This window comes from Rhipicephalus microplus, unplaced genomic scaffold (genome assembly GCF_043290135.1).
Source record: "Rhipicephalus microplus isolate Deutch F79 unplaced genomic scaffold, USDA_Rmic scaffold_88, whole genome shotgun sequence".
Lineage (NCBI taxonomy): Eukaryota > Metazoa > Arthropoda > Arachnida > Ixodida > Ixodidae > Rhipicephalus > Rhipicephalus microplus.
The window spans coordinates 716,479-732,785 of NW_027464660.1; the positions used below are offsets into that span (position 1 = coordinate 716,479).

Genomic DNA, 16,307 nt, shown 5'->3' on the forward strand with positions numbered 1-16,307 from the left:
GAAAGGTTGGAGGTTCGAGCTCTCCCGGGAGTGGTGTGTTGCTTTTTTTTGCGCTGATAGCTTTGAAGATATGTTCTGATGGTGGTGGAAGTGGAGCACGACTATCTCCGTGGCGCAATTGGCTAGCGCGACCGGCTGTTAACCGAATAGTTGGAGGTTCGAGCCCACCCGGTGGTGGTGCGGCGCTTCTTTTTCTTTGGGCTGATAGCTCTGAAGAAATGTTCTGACGGGGAGGAGGGTGGACCACGACTGTCTCCGTGGCGCAATTGGCTGGCGCGATCGGCTGTGAACCGAAAGGTTGGAGGTTCGAGCCCACTTGGTGGTGGTGCGGCGCTTTTTTTTTCTTTGGGCTGATAGCCTTTAAGATATGTTCTGATGGTGGTGAGAGTGGAGCAGGACTGTCTCCGTGGCGTAATTGGCTAGCGCGATGGGCTGTTAACTGAAAGGTTGGAGGTTCGAGCCCACCCGATGGTGGTGCGGCTCTTTTTTTTTCTTTGGGCTGATAGCTCTGAAGAAATCTTCTGACGATGATGAGAGTGGAGCAGGACTGTCTCCGTGGCGCAATTGGCTAGCGCGATTGGCTGTTAACCGAATGGTTGGAGGTTCGAGCTCTCCCGGGAGTGGTGTGTTGCTTTTTTTTGCGCTGATAGCTTTGAAGATATGTTCTGATGGTGGTGGAAGTGGAGCACGACTATCTCCGTGGCGCAATTGGCTAGCGCGATCGGCTGTTAACCGAATAGTTGGAGGTTCAAGCCCACCCGGTGGTTGTGCGGCGCTTCTTTTTCTTTGGGCTGATAGCTCTGAAGAAATGTTCTGACGGGGAGGAGGGTGGACCACGACTGTCTCCGTGGCGCAATTGGCTGGCGCGATCGGCTGTTAACCGAAAGGTTGGAGGTTCGAGCCCACTCGGTGGTGGTGCGGCGCTTTTTTTTTCTTTGGGCTGATAGCCTTTGGGATATGTTCTGATGTTGGTGAGAGTGGAGCAGGACTGTCTCCGTGGCGGAATTTGCTAGCGAGATCGGCTGTTAACCGAAAGGTTCGAGGTTCAAGCCCTCCCGGGAGTGGTGTGTTGCTTTTTTCTTTGCGCTGATAGCTTTGAAGATATGTTCTGTTGGTGGTGAGAGTGGAGCACGACTCTCTCCGTTGCACAATTGGCTAGCGCGATCGGGTGTTAACCAAAAGGTTGGAGGTTTGAGCCCACCCGGTGGTGGTGCGGCGCTTTTTTTCCTTTGGGCTGATAGCTCTGAAGAATTGTTCTGACGGTGGTGAGAGTGGAGCATGACTGTCTCCTTGGCGCAATTGGCTAGCGCGATCGGCTGTTAACCGAAAGGTTGGAGGTTCGAGCCCTACCGGGAGTGGTGTGTTGCTTTTTTCTTTGCGCTGATAGCTTTGAAGATATGTTCTGATGGTGGTGAGACTGGAGCACGACTCTCTCCGTGGCGCAATTGGCTAGCGCAATGGGCTGTTAACTGAAAGGTTGGAGGTTCGAGTCCACCCAGTAATGGTATGTTGCTTTTTTTTTCTTTGGGCTGATAGCTTTAAAGATATGTTCTGATGGTGGTGAGAGTGGAGCAGGACTGTCTCCATGGCGCAATTGGCTAGCGCGATCGGCTGTTAACCGAAAGTTTGGAGGTTCCAGCCCACCTGGTGGTGGTGCGGCGCTTTTTTTTTCTTTGGGCTGTTAGCTCTGAAGAAATGTTCTGACGGTGGTGAGAGTGGAGCACGACTGTCTCCGTGGCGCAATTGGCTAGCGAGATCGGCTGTTAACCGAAAGGTTCGAGGTTCAAGCCCTCTCGGTAGTGGTGTGTTGCTTTTTTCTTTGCGCTGATAGCTCTGAAGAAATGTTCTGTTGGTGGTGAGAGTGGAGCACGACTTTCTCCGTTGCGCAATCGGCTAGCGCGATCGGGTGTTAACCAAAAGGTTGGAGGTTCGAGCCCACCCGGTGGTGGTGCGGCGCTTTTTTTTCTTTGGGCTGATAGCTCTGGAGAATTGTTGTGACGGTGGTGAGAGTGGAGCACGACTGTCTCCTTGGCGCAATTGGCTAGCGCGATCGGCTGTTAACCTAAAGGTTGGAGGTTCGAGCCCTCCCGGGAGTGGTGTGTTGCTTTTTTCTTTGCGCTGATAGCTTTGAAGATATGTTCTGATGGTGGTGAGAGTGGAGCACGACTGTCTCCGTGGCGTAATTGGCTAGCGCAATGGGCTATTAACCGAAAGGTTGGATGCTCGAACCCACCCGGTGGTGGTGCGGCACTTTTTTTCCTTTGGGCTTATAGCTCTGAAGAAATGTTCTGACGGTGGTGAGAGTGGAGCACGACTGTCTCCGTGGCGCAATTGGCTAGCGCGATGGGCTATTAACCGAAAGGTTGGAGGTTCGAGCCCACCCGGTGGTGGTGCGGCGCTTTTTTTTCTTTGCCCTGATAGCATTGAAGATATGTTCTGTTGGTGGTGAGAAAAGAGCACGACTCTCTCCGTGGCGCAATTGGCTAGCGCGATCGGCTGTTAACCGAAAGGCTGGAGGTTCGAGCTCTCCCGGGAGTGGTGTGTTGCTTTTTTTTGCGCTGATAGCTTTGAATATATGTTCTGATGGTGGTGGGAGTGGAGCACGACTGTCTCCGTGGCGCAATCGGCTAGCGTGATCGGCTGTTAACCGAAAGGTTGGAGGTTCGAGCCCACTCGGTGGTGGTGCGGCGCTTTTTTTCCTTTGGGCTGATAGCTCTGAAGAAATGTTCTGACGGGGGGGAGAGTGGAGCACGACTGTCTCCGTGGCGCAATTGGCTGGCGCGATCGGCTGTTAACCGAAAGGTTGGAGGTTCGAGCCCACTCGGTGGTGGTGCGGCGCTTTTTTTTCTTTGGGCTGAGTGCTTTGAAGATATGTTGTGATGGTGGTGAGAGTGGAGCAGGACTGTCTCCGTGGCGCAATTGGCTAGCGAGATCGGCTGTTAACCGACAGGTTCGAGGTTCAAGCCCTCCCGGGAGTGGTGTGTTGCTTTTTTCTTTGCGCTGATAGCTTTGAAGATATGTTCTGATGGTGGTGGGAGTGGAGCACGACTGTCTCCGTGGCGCAATCGGCTAGCGCGTTCGGCTGTTAACCGAAAGGTTGGAGGTTCGAACCCTCCCGGGAGTGGTGTGTTGCTTTTTTTCTTTGCCCTTATAGCTTTGAAGATATGTTCTGATGGTGGTGAGAGTGGAGCACGACTGTCTCCGTGGCGTAATTGGCTAGCGCGATGGGCTGTTAACTGAAAGGTTGGAGGTTCGAGCCCACCCGATGGTGGTGCGGCGCTTTTTTTTCTTTGGGCTGATAGCTCTGAAGAAATGTTCTGACGATGGTGAGAGTGGAGCATGACTGTCTCCGTGGCGCAATTGGCTAGCGCGATCGGCTGTTAACCGAAAGGTTGGAGGTTCGAGCTCTCCCGGGAGTGGTGTGTTGCTTTTTTTTGCGCTGATAGCTTTGAAGATATGTTCTGATGGTGGTGGAAGTGGAGCACGACTATCTCCGTGGCGCAATTGGCTAGCGCGACCGGCTGTTAACCGAATAGTTGGAGGTTCAAGCCCACCCGGTGGTGGTGCGGCGCTTCTTTTTCTTTGGGCTGATAGCTCTGAAGAAATGTTCTGACGGGGAGGAGGGTGGACCACGACTGTCTCCGTGGCGCAATTGGCTGGCGCGGTCGGCTGTGAACCGAAAGGTTGGAGGTTCGAGCCCACTTGGTGGTGGTGCGGCGCTTTTTTTTCTTTGGGCTGATAGCCTTTAAGATATGTTCTGATGGTGGTGAGAGTGGAGCAGGACTGTCTCCGTGGCGTAATTGGCTAGCGCGATGGGCTGTTAACTGAAAGGTTGGAGGTTCGAGCCCACCCGATGGTGGTGCGGCTCTTTTTTTTCTTTGGGCTGATAGCTCTGAAGAAATCTTCTGACGATGATGAGAGTGGAGCAGGACTGTCTCCGTGGCGCAATTGGCTAGCGCGATTGGCTGTTAACCGAATGGTTGGAGGTTCGAGCTCTTCCGGGAGTGGTGTGTTGCTTTTTTTTGCGCTGATAGCTTTGAAGATATGTTCTGATGGTGGTGGAAGTGGAGCACGACTATCTCCGTGGCGCAATTGGCTAGCGCGATCGGCTGTTAACCGAATAGTTGGAGGTTCAAGCCCACCCGGTGGTTGTGCGGCGCTTCTTTTTCTTTGGGCTGATAGCTCTGAAGAAATGTTCTGACGGGGAGGAGGGTGGACCACGACTGTCTCCGTGGCGCAATTGGCTGGCGCGATCGGCTGTTAACCGAAAGGTTGGAGGTTCGAGCCCACTCGGTGGTGGTGCGGCGCTTTTTTTTTCTTTGGGCTGATAGCCTTTGGGATATGTTCTGATGTTGGTGAGAGTGGAGCAGGACTGTCTCCGTGGCGGAATTTGCTAGCGAGATCGGCTGTTAACCGAAAGGTTCGAGGTTCAAGCCCTCCCGGGAGTGGTGTGTTGCTTTTTTCTTTGCGCTGATAGCTTTGAAGATATGTTCTGTTGGTGGTGAGAGTGGAGCACGACTCTCTCCGTTGCACAATTGGCTAGCGCGATCGGGTGTTAACCAAAAGGTTGGAGGTTTGAGCCCACCCGGTGGTGGTGCGGCGCTTTTTTTCCTTTGGGCTGATAGCTCTGAAGAATTGTTCTGACGGTGGTGAGAGTGGAGCATGACTGTCTCCTTGGCGCAATTGGCTAGCGCGATCGGCTGTTAACCGAAAGGTTGGAGGTTCGAGCCCTACCGGGAGTGGTGTGTTGCTTTTTTCTTTGCGCTGATAGCTTTGAAGATATGTTCTGATGGTGGTGAGACTGGAGCACGACTCTCTCCGTGGCGCAATTGGCTAGCGCGATGGGCTGTTAACTGAAAGGTTGGAGGTTCGAGTCCACCCAGTAATGGTATGTTGCTTTTTTTTCTTTGGGCTGATAGCTTTAAAGATATGTTCTGATGGTGGTGAGAGTGGAGCAGGACTGTCTCCATGGCGCAATTGGCTAGCGCGATCGGCTGTTAACCGAAAGTTTGGAGGTTCCAGCCCACCTGGTGGTGGTGCGGCGCTTTTTTTTCTTTGGGCTGTTAGCTCTGAAGAAATGTTCTGACGGTGGTGAGAGTGGAGCACGACTGTCTCCGTGGCGCAATTGGCTAGCGAGATCGGCTGTTAACCGAAAGGTTCGAGGTTCAAGCCCTCTCGGTAGTGGTGTGTTGCTTTTTTCTTTGCGCTGATAGCTCTGAAGAAATGTTCTGTTGGTGGTGAGAGTGGAGCACGACTTTCTCCGTTGCGCAATCGGCTAGCGCGATCGGGTGTTAACCAAAAGGTTGGAGGTTCGAGCCCACCCGGTGGTGGTGCGGCGCTTTTTTTTCTTTGGGCTGATAGCTCTGGAGAATTGTTCTGACGGTGGTGAGAGTGGAGCACGACTGTCTCCTTGGCGCAATTGGCTAGCGCGATCGGCTGTTAACCTAAAGGTTGGAGGTTCGAGCCCTCCCGGGAGTGGTGTGTTGCTTTTTTCTTTGCGCTGATAGCTTTGAAGATATGTTCTGATGGTGGTGAGAGTGGAGCACGACTGTCTCCGTGGCGTAATTGGCTAGCGCAATGGGCTATTAACCGAAAGGTTGGACGCTTGAACCCACCCGGTGGTGGTGCGGCACTTTTTTTCCTTTGGGCTTATAGCTCTGAAGAAATGTTCTGACGGTGGTGAGAGTGGAGCACGACTGTCTCCGTGGCGCAATTGGCTAGCGCGATGGGCTATTAACCGAAAGGTTGGAGGTTCGAGCCAACCCGGTGGTGGTGCGGCGCTTTTTTTCTTTGCCCTGATAGCATTGAAGATATGTTCTGTTGGTGGTGAGAAAAGAGCACGACTCTCTCCGTGGCGCAATTGGCTAGCGCGATCGGCTGTTAACCAAAAGGCTGGAGGTTCGAGCTCTCCCGGGAGTGGTGTGTTGCTTTTTTTTGCGCTGATAGCTTTGAATATATGTTCTGATGGTGGTGGGAGAGGAGCACGACTGTCTCCGTGGCGCAATCGGCTAGCGTGATCGGCTGTTAACCGAAAGGTTGGAGGTTCGAGCCCACTCGGTGGTGGTGCGGCGCTTTTTTTCCTTTGGGCTGATAGCTCTGAAGAAATGTTCTGACGGGGGGGAGAGTGGAGCACGACTGTCTCCGTGGCGCAATTGGCTGGCGCGATCGGCTGTTAACCGAAAGGTTGGAGGTTCGAGCCCACTCGGTGGTGGTGCGGCGCTTTTTTTTCTTTGGGCTAAGTGCTTTGAAGATATGTTGTAATGGTGGTGAGAGTGGAGCAGGACTGTCTCCGTGGCACAATTGGCTAGCGAGATCGGCTGTTAACCGACAGGTTCGAGGTTCAAGCCCTCCCGGGAGTGGTGTGTTGCTTTTTTCTTTGCGCTGATAGCTTTGAAGATATGTTCTGATGGTGGTGGGAGTGGAGCACGACTGTCTCCGTGGCGCAATCGGCTAGCGCGTTCGGCTGTTAACCGAAAGGTTGGAGGTTCGAACCCTCCCGGGATTGGTGTGTTGCTTTTTTTCTTTGCCCTTATAGCTTTGAAGATATGTTCTGATGGTGGTGAGAGTGGAGCACGACTGTCTCCGTGGCGTAATTGGCTAGCGCGATGGGCTGTTAACTGAAAGGTTGGAGGTTCGAGCCCACCCGATGGTGGTGCGGCGCTTTTTTTTCTTTGGGCTGATAGCTCTGAAGAAATGTTCTGACGATGGTGAGAGTGGAGCAGGACTGTCTCCGTGGCGCAATTGGCTAGCGCGATTGGCTGTTAACCGAAACGTTGGAGGTTCAAGCCCACCCGATGGTGGTGCGGCGCTTTTTTTTCTTTGGGCTGATAGCTCTGAAGAAATGTTCTGACGGTGGTGAGAGTGGAGCCGGACTGTCTGCGATGCGGAAGTGGCTAGCGCGATCGGCTGTTAACCGAAATGTTGGAGGTTCGAGCCCTCCCGGGAGTGGTGTGTTGCTTTTTTCTTTGCGCTGATAGCTTTGGAGATATGTTCTGTTGGTGGTGAGAAAGGAGCATGACTCTCTCTGTGGCGCAATTGGCTAGCGCGATCGGCTGTTAACCAAAAGGTTGGAGGTTCGAGCCCACCCGGTGGTGGTGCGGCGCTTTTTTTCTTTGGGTTGATAGCTCTGAAGATATGTTCTGGTGGTGGTGAGAGTGGAGCACGACTCTCTCCGTTGCACAATTGGCTAGCGCGATCGGGTGTTAACCAAAAGGTTGGAGGTTTGAGCCCACCCGGTGGTGGTGCGGCGCTTTTTTTCCTTTGGGCTGATAGCTCTGAAGAATTGTTCTGACGGTGGTGAGAGTGGAGCATGACTGTCTCCTTGGCGCAATTGGCTAGCGCGATCGGCTGTTAACCGAAAGGTTTGAGGTTCGAGCCCTACCGGGAGTGGTGTGTTGCTTTTTTCTTTGCGCTGATAGCTTTGAAGATATGTTCTGATGGTGGTGAGAGTGGAGCACGACTCTCTCCGTGGCGCAATTGGCTAGCGCGATGGGCTGTTAACTGAAAAGTTGGAGGTTCGAGTCCACCCAGTAATGGTATGTTGCTTTTTTTTTCTTTGGGCTGATAGCTTTAAAGATATGTTCTGATGGTGGTGAGAGTGGAGCAGGACTGTCTCCATGTCGCAATTGGCTAGCGCGATCGGCTGTTAACCGAAAGTTTGGAGGTTCCAGCCCACCTGGTGGTGGTGCGGCGCTTTTTTTTCTTTGGGCTGTTAGCTCTGAAGAAATGTTCTGACGGTGGTGACAGTGGAGCACGACTGTCTCCGTGGCACAATTGGCTAGCGCGATTGGCTGTTAACCGAAAGGTTGGACGTTCGAGCCCACCCGATGGTGGTGCGGCGCTTTTTTTCTTTTGGCTCATAGCTCTGAAGAAATGTTCTGACGGTGGTGAGAGTGGAGCACGACTGTCTCCTTGGCGCAATTGGCTAGCACGTTCGGCAGATAACCGAAAGGTTGGAGGTTCGAGCCCACTCGGTGGTGGTGCGGCGCTTTTTTTTCTTTGGGCTGATACCTTTGAAGATATGTTCTGATGGTGGTGAGAGTGGAGCAGGACTGTCTCCGTGGCGCAATTGGCTAGCGAGATCGGCTGTTAACCGAAAGGTTCGAGGTTCAAGCCCTCTCGGTAGTGGTGTGTTGCTTTTTTCTTTGCGCTGATAGCTCTGAAGAAATGTTCTGTTGGTGGTGAGAGTGGAGCACGACTGTCTCCGTGGCGTAATTGGCTAGCGCAATGGGCTATTAACCGAAAGGTTGGACGCTCGAACCCACCCGGTGGTGGTGCGGCACTTTTTTTCCTTTGGGCTTATAGCTCTGAAGAAATGTTCTGACGGTGGTGAGAGTGGAGCACGACTGTCTCCGTGGCGCAATTGGCTAGCGCGATGGGCTATTAACCGAAAGGTTGGAGGTTCGAGCCCACCCGGTGGTGGTGCGGCGCTTTTTTTTCTTTGCCCTGATAGCATTGAAGATATGTTCTGTTGGTGGTGAGAAAAGAGCACGACTCTCTCCGTGGCGCAATTGGCTAGCGCGATCGGCTGTTAACCGAAAGGCTGGAGGTTCGAGCTCTCCCGGGAGTGGTGTGTTGCTTTTTTTTGCGCTGATAGCTTTGAATATATGTTCTGATGGTGGTGGGAGTGGAGCACGACTGTCTCCGTGGCGCAATCGGCTAGCGTGATCGGCTGTTAACAGAAAGGTTGGAGGTTCGAGCCCACTCGGTGGTGGTGCGGCGCTTTTTTTCCTTTGGGCTGATAGCTCTGAAGAAATGTTCTGACGGGGGGGAGAGTGGAGCACGACTGTCTCCGTGGCGCAATTGGCTGGCGCGATCGGCTGTTAACCGAAAGGTTGGAGGTTCGAGCCCACTCGGTGGTGGTGCGGCGCTTTTTTTTCTTTGGGCTGAGTGCTTTGAAGATATGTTGTGATGGTGGTGAGAGTGGAGCAGGACTGTCTCCGTGGCGCAATTGGCTAGCAAGATCGGCTGTTAACCGACAGGTTCGAGGTTCAAGCCCTCCCGGGAGTGGTGTGTTGCTTTTTTCTTTGCGCTGATAGCTTTGAAGATATGTTCTGATGGTGGTAGGAGTGGAGCACGACTGTCTCCGTGGCGCAATCGGCTAGCGCGTTCGGCTGTTAACCGAAAGGTTGGAGGTTCGAACCCTCCCGGGAGTGGTGTGTTGCTTTTTTTCTTTGCCCTTATAGCTTTGAAGATATGTTCTGATGGTGGTGAGAGTGGAGCACGACTGTCTCCGTGGCGTAATTGGCTAGCGCGATGGGCTGTTAACTGAAAGGTTGGAGGTTCGAGCCCACCCGATGGTGGTGCGGCTCTTTTTTTTCTTTGGGCTGATAGCTCTGAAGAAATGTTCTGACGATGGTGAGAGTGGAGCAGGACTGTCTCCGTGGCGCAATTGGCTAGCGCGATCGGCTGTTAACCGAAAGGTTGGAGGTTCGAGCTCTCCCGGGAGTGGTGTGTTGCTTTTTTTTGCGCTGATAGCTTTGAAGATATGTTCTGATGGTGGTGGAAGTGGAGCACGACTATCTCCGTGGCGCAATTGGCTAGCGCGACCGGCTGTTAACCGAATAGTTGGAGGTTCAAGCCCACCCGGTGGTGGTGCGGCGCTTCTTTTTCTTTGGGCTGATAGCTCTGAAGAAATGTTCTGACGGGGAGGAGGGTGGACCACGACTGTCTCCGTGGCGCAATTGGCTGGCGCGATCGGCTGTGAACCGAAAGGTTGGAGGTTCGAGACCACTCGGTGGTGGTGCGGCGCTTTTTTTTCTTTGGGCTGATAGCCTTTAAGATATGTTCTGATGGTGGTGAGAGTGGAGCAGGACTGTCTCCGTGGCGTAATTATCTAGCGCGATGGGCTGTTAACTGAAAGGTTGGAGGTTCGAGCCCACCCGATGGTGGTGCGGCTCTTTTTTTTCTTTGGGCTGATAGCTCTGAAGAAATGTTCTGACGATGATGAGAGTGGAGCAGGACTGTCTCCGTGGCGCAATTGGCTAGCGCGATTGGCTGTTAACCGAAAGGTTGGAGGTTCGAGCTCTCCCGGGAGTGGTGTGTTGCTTTTTTTTGCGCTGATAGCTTTGAAGATATGTTCTGATGGTGGTGGAAGTGGAGCACGACTATCTCCGTGGCGCAATTGGCTAGCGCGACCGGCTGTTAACCGAATAGTTGGAGGTTCAAGCCCACCCGGTGGTGGTGCGGCGCTTCTTTTTCTTTGGGCTGATAGCTCTGAAGAAATGTTCTGACGGGGAGGAGGGTGGACCACGACTGTCTCCGTGGCGCAATTGGCTGGCGCGATCGGCTGTGAACCGAAAGGTTGGAGGTTCGAGCCCACTCGGTGGTGGTGCGGCGCTTTTTTTTCTTTGGGCTGATAGCCTTTAAGATATGTTCTGATGGTGGTGAGAGTGGAGCAGGACTGTCTCCGTGGCGTAATTGGCTAGCGCGATGGGCTGTTAACTGAAAGGTTGGAGGTTCGAGCCCACCCGATGGTGGTGCGGCTCTTTTTTTTCTTTGGGCTGATAGCTCTGAAGAAATGTTCTGACGATGATGAGAGTGGAGCAGGACTGTCTCCGTGGCGCAATTGGCTAGCGCGAGTGGCTGTTAACCGAAAGGTTGGAGGTTCGAGCTCTCCCGGGAGTGGTGTGTTGCTTTTTTTTGCGCTGATAGCTTTGAAGATATGTTCTGATGGTGGTGGAAGTGGAGCACGACTATCTCCGTGGCGCAATTGGCTAGCGCGATCGGCTGTTAACCGAAAGGTTGGAGGTTCGAGCCCACTCGGTGGTGGTGCGGCACTTTTTTTTTCTTTGGGCTGATAGCCTTTGGGATATGTTCTGATGTTGGTGAGAGTGGAGCAGGACTGTCTCCGTTGCGGAATTGGCTAGCGAGATCGGCTGTTAACCGAAAGGTTCGAGGTTCAAGCCCTCCCGGGAGTGGTGTGTTGCTTTTTTCTTTGCGCTGATAGCTTTGAAGATATGTTCTGTTGGTGGTGAGAGTGGAGCAAGACTCTCTCCGTTGCACAATTGGCTAGCGCGATCGGGTGTTAACCAAAAGGTTGGAGGTTTGAGCCCACCCGGTGGTGGTGCGGCGCTTTTTTTCCTTTGGGCTGATAGCTCTGAAGAATAGTTCTGACGGTGGTGAGAGTGGAGCATGACTGTCTCCTTGGCGCAATTGGCTAGCGCGATCGGCTGTTAACCGAAAGGTTGGAGGTTCGAGCCCTACCGGGAGTGGTGTGTTGCTTTTTTCTTTGCGCTGATAGCTTTGAAGATATGTTCTGATGGTGGTGAGAGTGGAGCACGACTCTCTCCGTGGCGCAATTGGCTAGCGCGATGGGCTGTTAACTGAAAGGTTCGAGTCCACCCAGTAATGGTATGTTGCTTTTTTTTTCTTTGGGCTGATAGCTTTAAAGATATGTTCTGATGGTGGTGAGAGTGGAGCAGGACTGTCTCCATGGCGCAATTGGCTAGCGCGATCGGCTGTTAACCGAAAGTTTGGAGGTTCCAGCCCACCTGGTGGTGGTGCGGCGCTTTTTTTTCTTTGGGCTGTTAGCTCTGAAGAAATGTTCTGACGGTGGTGAGAGTGGAGCACGACTGTCTCCGTGGCGCAATTGGCTAGCGAGATCGGCTGTTAACCGAAAGGTTCGAGGTTCAAGCCCTCTCGGTAGTGGTGTGTTGCTTTTTTCTTTGCGCTGATAGGTCTGAAGAAATGTTCTGTTGGTGGTGAGAGTGGAGCACGACTTTCTCCGTTGCGCAATCGGCTAGCGCGATCGGGTGTTAACCAAAAGGTTGGAGGTTCGAGCCCACCCGGTGGTGGTGCGGCGCTTTTTTTTCTTTGGGCTGATAGCTCTGGAGAATTGTTCTGACGGTGGTGAGAGTGGAGCACGACTGTCTCCTTGGCGCAATTGGCTAGCGCGATCGGCTGTTAACCTAAAGGTTGGAGGTTCGAGCCCTCCCGGGAGTGGTGTGTTGCTTTTTTCTTTGCGCTGATAGCTTTGAAGATATGTTCTGATGGTGGTGAGAGTGGAGCACGACTGTCTCTGTGGCGTAATTGGCTAGCGCAATGGGCTATTAACCGAAAGGTTGGACGCTTGAACCCACCCGGTGGTGGTGCGGCACTTTTTTTCCTTTGGGCTTATAGCTCTGAAGAAATGTTCTGACGGTGGTGAGAGTGGAGCACGACTGTCTCCGTGGCGCAATTGGCTAGCGCGATGGGCTATTAACCGAAAGGTTGGAGGTTCGAGCCAACCCGGTGGTGGTGCGGCGCTTTTTTTTCTTTGCCCTGATAGCCTTGAAGATATGTTCTGTTGGTGGTGAGAAAAGAGCACGACTCTCTCCGTGGCGCAATTGGCTAGCGCGATCGGCTGTTAACCGAAAGGCTGGAGGTTCGAGCTCTCCCGGGAGTGGTGTGTTGCTTTTTTTGCGCTGATAGCTTTGAATATATGTTCTGATGGTGGTGGGAGTGGAGCACGACTGTCTCCGTGGCGCAATCGGCTAGCGTGATCGGCTGTTAACCGAAAGGTTGGAGGTTCGAGTCCACTCGGTGGTGGTGCGGCGCTTTTTTTCCTTTGGGCTGATAGCTCTGAAGAAATGTTCTGACGGGGGGGAGAGTGGAGCACGACTGTCTCCGTGGCGCAATTGGCTGGCGCGATCGGCTGTTAACCGAAAGGTTGGTGGTTCGAGCCCACTCGGTGGTGGTGCGGCGCTTTTTTTTCTTTGGGCTGAGTGCTTTGAAGATATGTTGTGATGGTGGTGAGAGTGGAGCAGGACTGTCTCCGTGGCGCAATTGGCTAGCGAGATCGGCTGTTATCCGACAGGTTCGAGGTTCAAGCCCTCCCGGGAGTGGTGTGTTGCTTTTTTCTTTGCGCTGATAGCTTTGAAGATATGTTCTGATGGTGGTGGGAGTGGAGCACGACTGTCTCCGTGGCGCAATCGGCTAGCGCGTTCGGCTGTTAACCGAAAGGTTGGAGGTTCGAACCCTCCCGGGAGTGGTGTGTTGCTTTTTTTCTTTGCCCTTATAGCTTTGAAGATATGTTCTGATGGTGGTGAGAGTGGAGCACGACTGTCTCCGTGGCGTAATTGGCTAGCGCGATGGGCTGTTAACTGAAAGGTTGGAGGTTCGAGCCCACCCGATGGTGGTGCGGCTCTTTTTTTTCTTTGGGCTGATAGCTCTGAAGAAATGTTCTGACGATGGTGAGAGTGGAGCAGGACTGTCTCCGTGGCGCAATTGGCTAGCGCGATCGGCTGTTAACCGAAAGGTTGGAGGTTCGAGCTCTCCCGGGAGTGGTGTGTTGCTTTTTTTTGCGCTGATAGCTTTGAAGATATGTTCTGATGGTGGTGGAAGTGGAGCACGACTATCTCCGTGGCGCAATTGGCTAGCGCGACCGGCTGTTAACCGAATAGTTGGAGGTTCAAGCCCACCCGGTGGTGGTGCGGCGCTTCTTTTTCTTTGGGCTGATAGCTCTGAAGAAATGTTCTGACGGGGAGGAGGGTGGACCACGACTGTCTCCGTGGCGCAATTGGCAGGCGCGATCGGCTGTGAACCGAAAGGTTGGAGGTTCGAGACCACTCGGTGGTGGTGCGGCGCTTTTTTTTCTTTGGGCTGATAGCCTTTAAGATATGTTCTGATGGTGGTGAGAGTGGAGCAGGACTGTCTCCGTGGCGTAATTGGCTAGCGCGATGGGCTGTTAACTGAAAGGTTGGAGGTTCGAGCCCACCCGATGGTGGTGCGGCTCTTTTTTTTCTTTGGGCTGATAGCTCTGAAGAAATGTTCTGACGATGATGAGAGTGGAGCAGGACTGTCTCCGTGGCGCAATTGGCTAGCGCGATTGGCTGTTAACCGAAAGGTTGGAGGTTCGAGCTCTCCCGGGAGTGGTGTGTTGCTTTTTTTTGCGCTGATAGCTTTGAAGATATGTTCTGATGGTGGTGGAAGTGGAGCACGACTATCTCCGTGGCGCAATTGGCTAGCGCGACCGGCTGTTAACCGAATAGTTGGAGGTTCAAGCCCACCCGGTGGTGGTGCGGCGCTTCTTTTTCTTTGGGCTGATAGCTCTGAAGAAATGTTCTGACGGGGAGGAGGGTGGACCACGACTGTCTCCGTGGCGCAATTGGCTGGCGCGATCGGCTGTGAACCGAAAGGTTGGAGGTTCGAGCCCACTCGGTGGTGGTGCGGCGCTTTTTTTTCTTTGGGCTGATAGCCTTTAAGATATGTTCTGATGGTGGTGAGAGTGGAGCAGGACTGTCTCCGTGGCGTAATTGGCTAGCGCGATGGGCTGTTAACTGAAAGGTTGGAGGTTCGAGCCCACCCGATGGTGGTGCGGCTCTTTTTTTTCTTTGGGCTGATAGCTCTGAAGAAATGTTCTGACGATGATGAGAGTGGAGCAGGACTGTCTCCGTGGCGCAGTTGGCTAGCGCGATTGGCTGTTAACCGAAAGGTTGGAGGTTCGAGCTCTCCCGGGAGTGGTGTGTTGCTTTTTTTTGCGCTGATAGCTTTGAAGATATGTTCTGATGGTGGTGGAAGTGGAGCACGACTATCTCCGTGGCGCAATTGGCTAGCGCGATCGGCTGTTAACCGAAAGGTTGGAGGTTCGAGCCCACTCGGTGGTGGTGCGGCACTTTTTTTTTCTTTGGGCTGATAGCCTTTGGGATATGTTCTGATGTTGGTGAGAGTGGAGCAGGACTGTCTCCGTTGCGGAATTGGCTAGCGAGATCGGCTGTTAACCGAAAGGTTCGAGGTTCAAGCCCTCCCGGGAGTGGTGTGTTGCTTTTTTCTTTGCGCTGATAGCTTTGAAGATATGTTCTGTTGGTGGTGAGAGTGGAGCACGACTCTCTCCGTTGCACAATTGGCTAGCGCGATCGGGTGTTAACCAAAAGGTTGGAGGTTTGAGCCCACCCGGTGGTGGTGCGGCGCTTTTTTTCCTTTGGGCTGATAGCTCTGAAGAATAGTTCTGACGGTGGTGAGAGTGGAGCATGACTGTCTCCTTGGCGCAATTGGCTAGCGCGATCGGCTGTTAACCGAAAGGTTGGAGGTTCGAGCCCTACCGGGAGTGGTGTGTTGCTTTTTTCTTTGCGCTGATAGCTTTGAAGATATGTTCTGATGGTGGTGAGAGTGGAGCACGACTCTCTCCGTGGCGCAATTGGCTAGCGCGATGGGCTGTTAACTGAAAGGTTCGAGTCCACCCAGTAATGGTATGTTGCTTTTTTTTTCTTTGGGCTGATAGCTTTAAAGATATGTTCTGATGGTGGTGAGAGTGGAGCAGGACTGTCTCCATGGCGCAATTGGCTAGCGCGATCGGCTGTTAACCGAAAGTTTGGAGGTTCCAGCCCACCTGGTGTTGGTGCGGCGCTTTTTTTTCTTTGGGCTGTTAGCTCTGAAGAAATGTTCTGACGGTGGTGAGAGTGGAGCACGACTGTCTCCGTGGCGCAATTGGCTAGCGAGATCGGCTGTTAACCGAAAGGTTCGAGGTTCAAGCCCTCTCGGTAGTGGTGTGTTGCTTTTTTCTTTGCGCTGATAGCTCTGAAGAAATGTTCTGTTGGTGGTGAGAGTGGAGCACGACTTTCTCCGTTGCGCAATCGGCTAGCGCGATCGGGTGTTAACCAAAAGGTTGGAGGTTCGAGCCCACCCGGTGGTGGTGCGGCGCTTTTTTTTCTTTGGGCTGATAGCTCTGGAGAATTGTTCTGACGGTGGTGAGAGTGGAGCACGACTGTCTCCTTGGCGCAATTGGCTAGCGCGATCGGCTGTTAACCTAAAGGTTGGAGGTTCGAGCCCTCCCGGGAGTGGTGTGTTGCTTTTTTTCTTTGCGCTGATAGCTTTGAAGATATGTTCTGATGGTGGTGAGAGTGGAGCACGACTGTCTCCGTGGCGTAATTGGCTAGCGCAATGGGCTATTAACCGAAAGGTTGGACGCTTGAACCCACCCGGTGGTGGTGCGGCACTTTTTTTCCTTTGGGCTTATGGCTCTGAAGAAATGTTCTGACGGTGGTGAGAGTGGAGCACGACTGTCTCCGTGGCGCAATTGGCTAGCGCGATGGGCTATTAACCGAAAGGTTGGAGGTTCGAGCCAACCCGGTGGTGGTGCGGCGCTTTTTTTTCTTTGCCCTGATAGCCTTGAAGATATGTTCTGTTGGTGGTGAGAAAAGAGCACGACTCTCTCCGTGGCGCAATTGGCTAGCGCGATCGGCTGTTAACCGAAAGGCTGGAGGTTCGAGCTCTCCCGGGAGTGGTGTGTTGCTTTTTTTTGCGCTGATAGCTTTGAATATATGTTCTGATGGTGGTGGGAGTGGAGCACGACTGTCTCCGTGGCGCAATCGGCTAGCGTGATCGGCTGT

At 53.1% G+C, this 16,307-nt stretch overlaps 4 non-coding genes across 4 annotated transcripts; all 4 read left to right on the plus strand.

Annotated features, from left to right (window-relative positions):
• The first annotated feature begins 3,047 nt into the window (after window positions 1–3,047).
• TRNAN-GUU (transfer RNA asparagine (anticodon GUU)) lies at window positions 3,048–3,124 on the plus strand. The gene has a single exon. It is a non-coding gene; the product is annotated as a tRNA-Asn (tRNA).
• A 3,306-nt stretch (window positions 3,125–6,430) lies between these two features.
• TRNAN-GUU (transfer RNA asparagine (anticodon GUU)) lies at window positions 6,431–6,505 on the plus strand. The gene has a single exon. It is a non-coding gene; the product is annotated as a tRNA-Asn (tRNA).
• A 2,573-nt stretch (window positions 6,506–9,078) lies between these two features.
• TRNAN-GUU (transfer RNA asparagine (anticodon GUU)) lies at window positions 9,079–9,155 on the plus strand. The gene has a single exon. It is a non-coding gene; the product is annotated as a tRNA-Asn (tRNA).
• Window positions 9,156–12,893: 3,738 nt separating this feature from the next.
• Window positions 12,894–12,970, plus strand: TRNAN-GUU (transfer RNA asparagine (anticodon GUU)). Its single transcript has one exon. It is a non-coding gene; the product is annotated as a tRNA-Asn (tRNA).
• The last annotated feature ends 3,337 nt before the right edge of the window (window positions 12,971–16,307 follow it).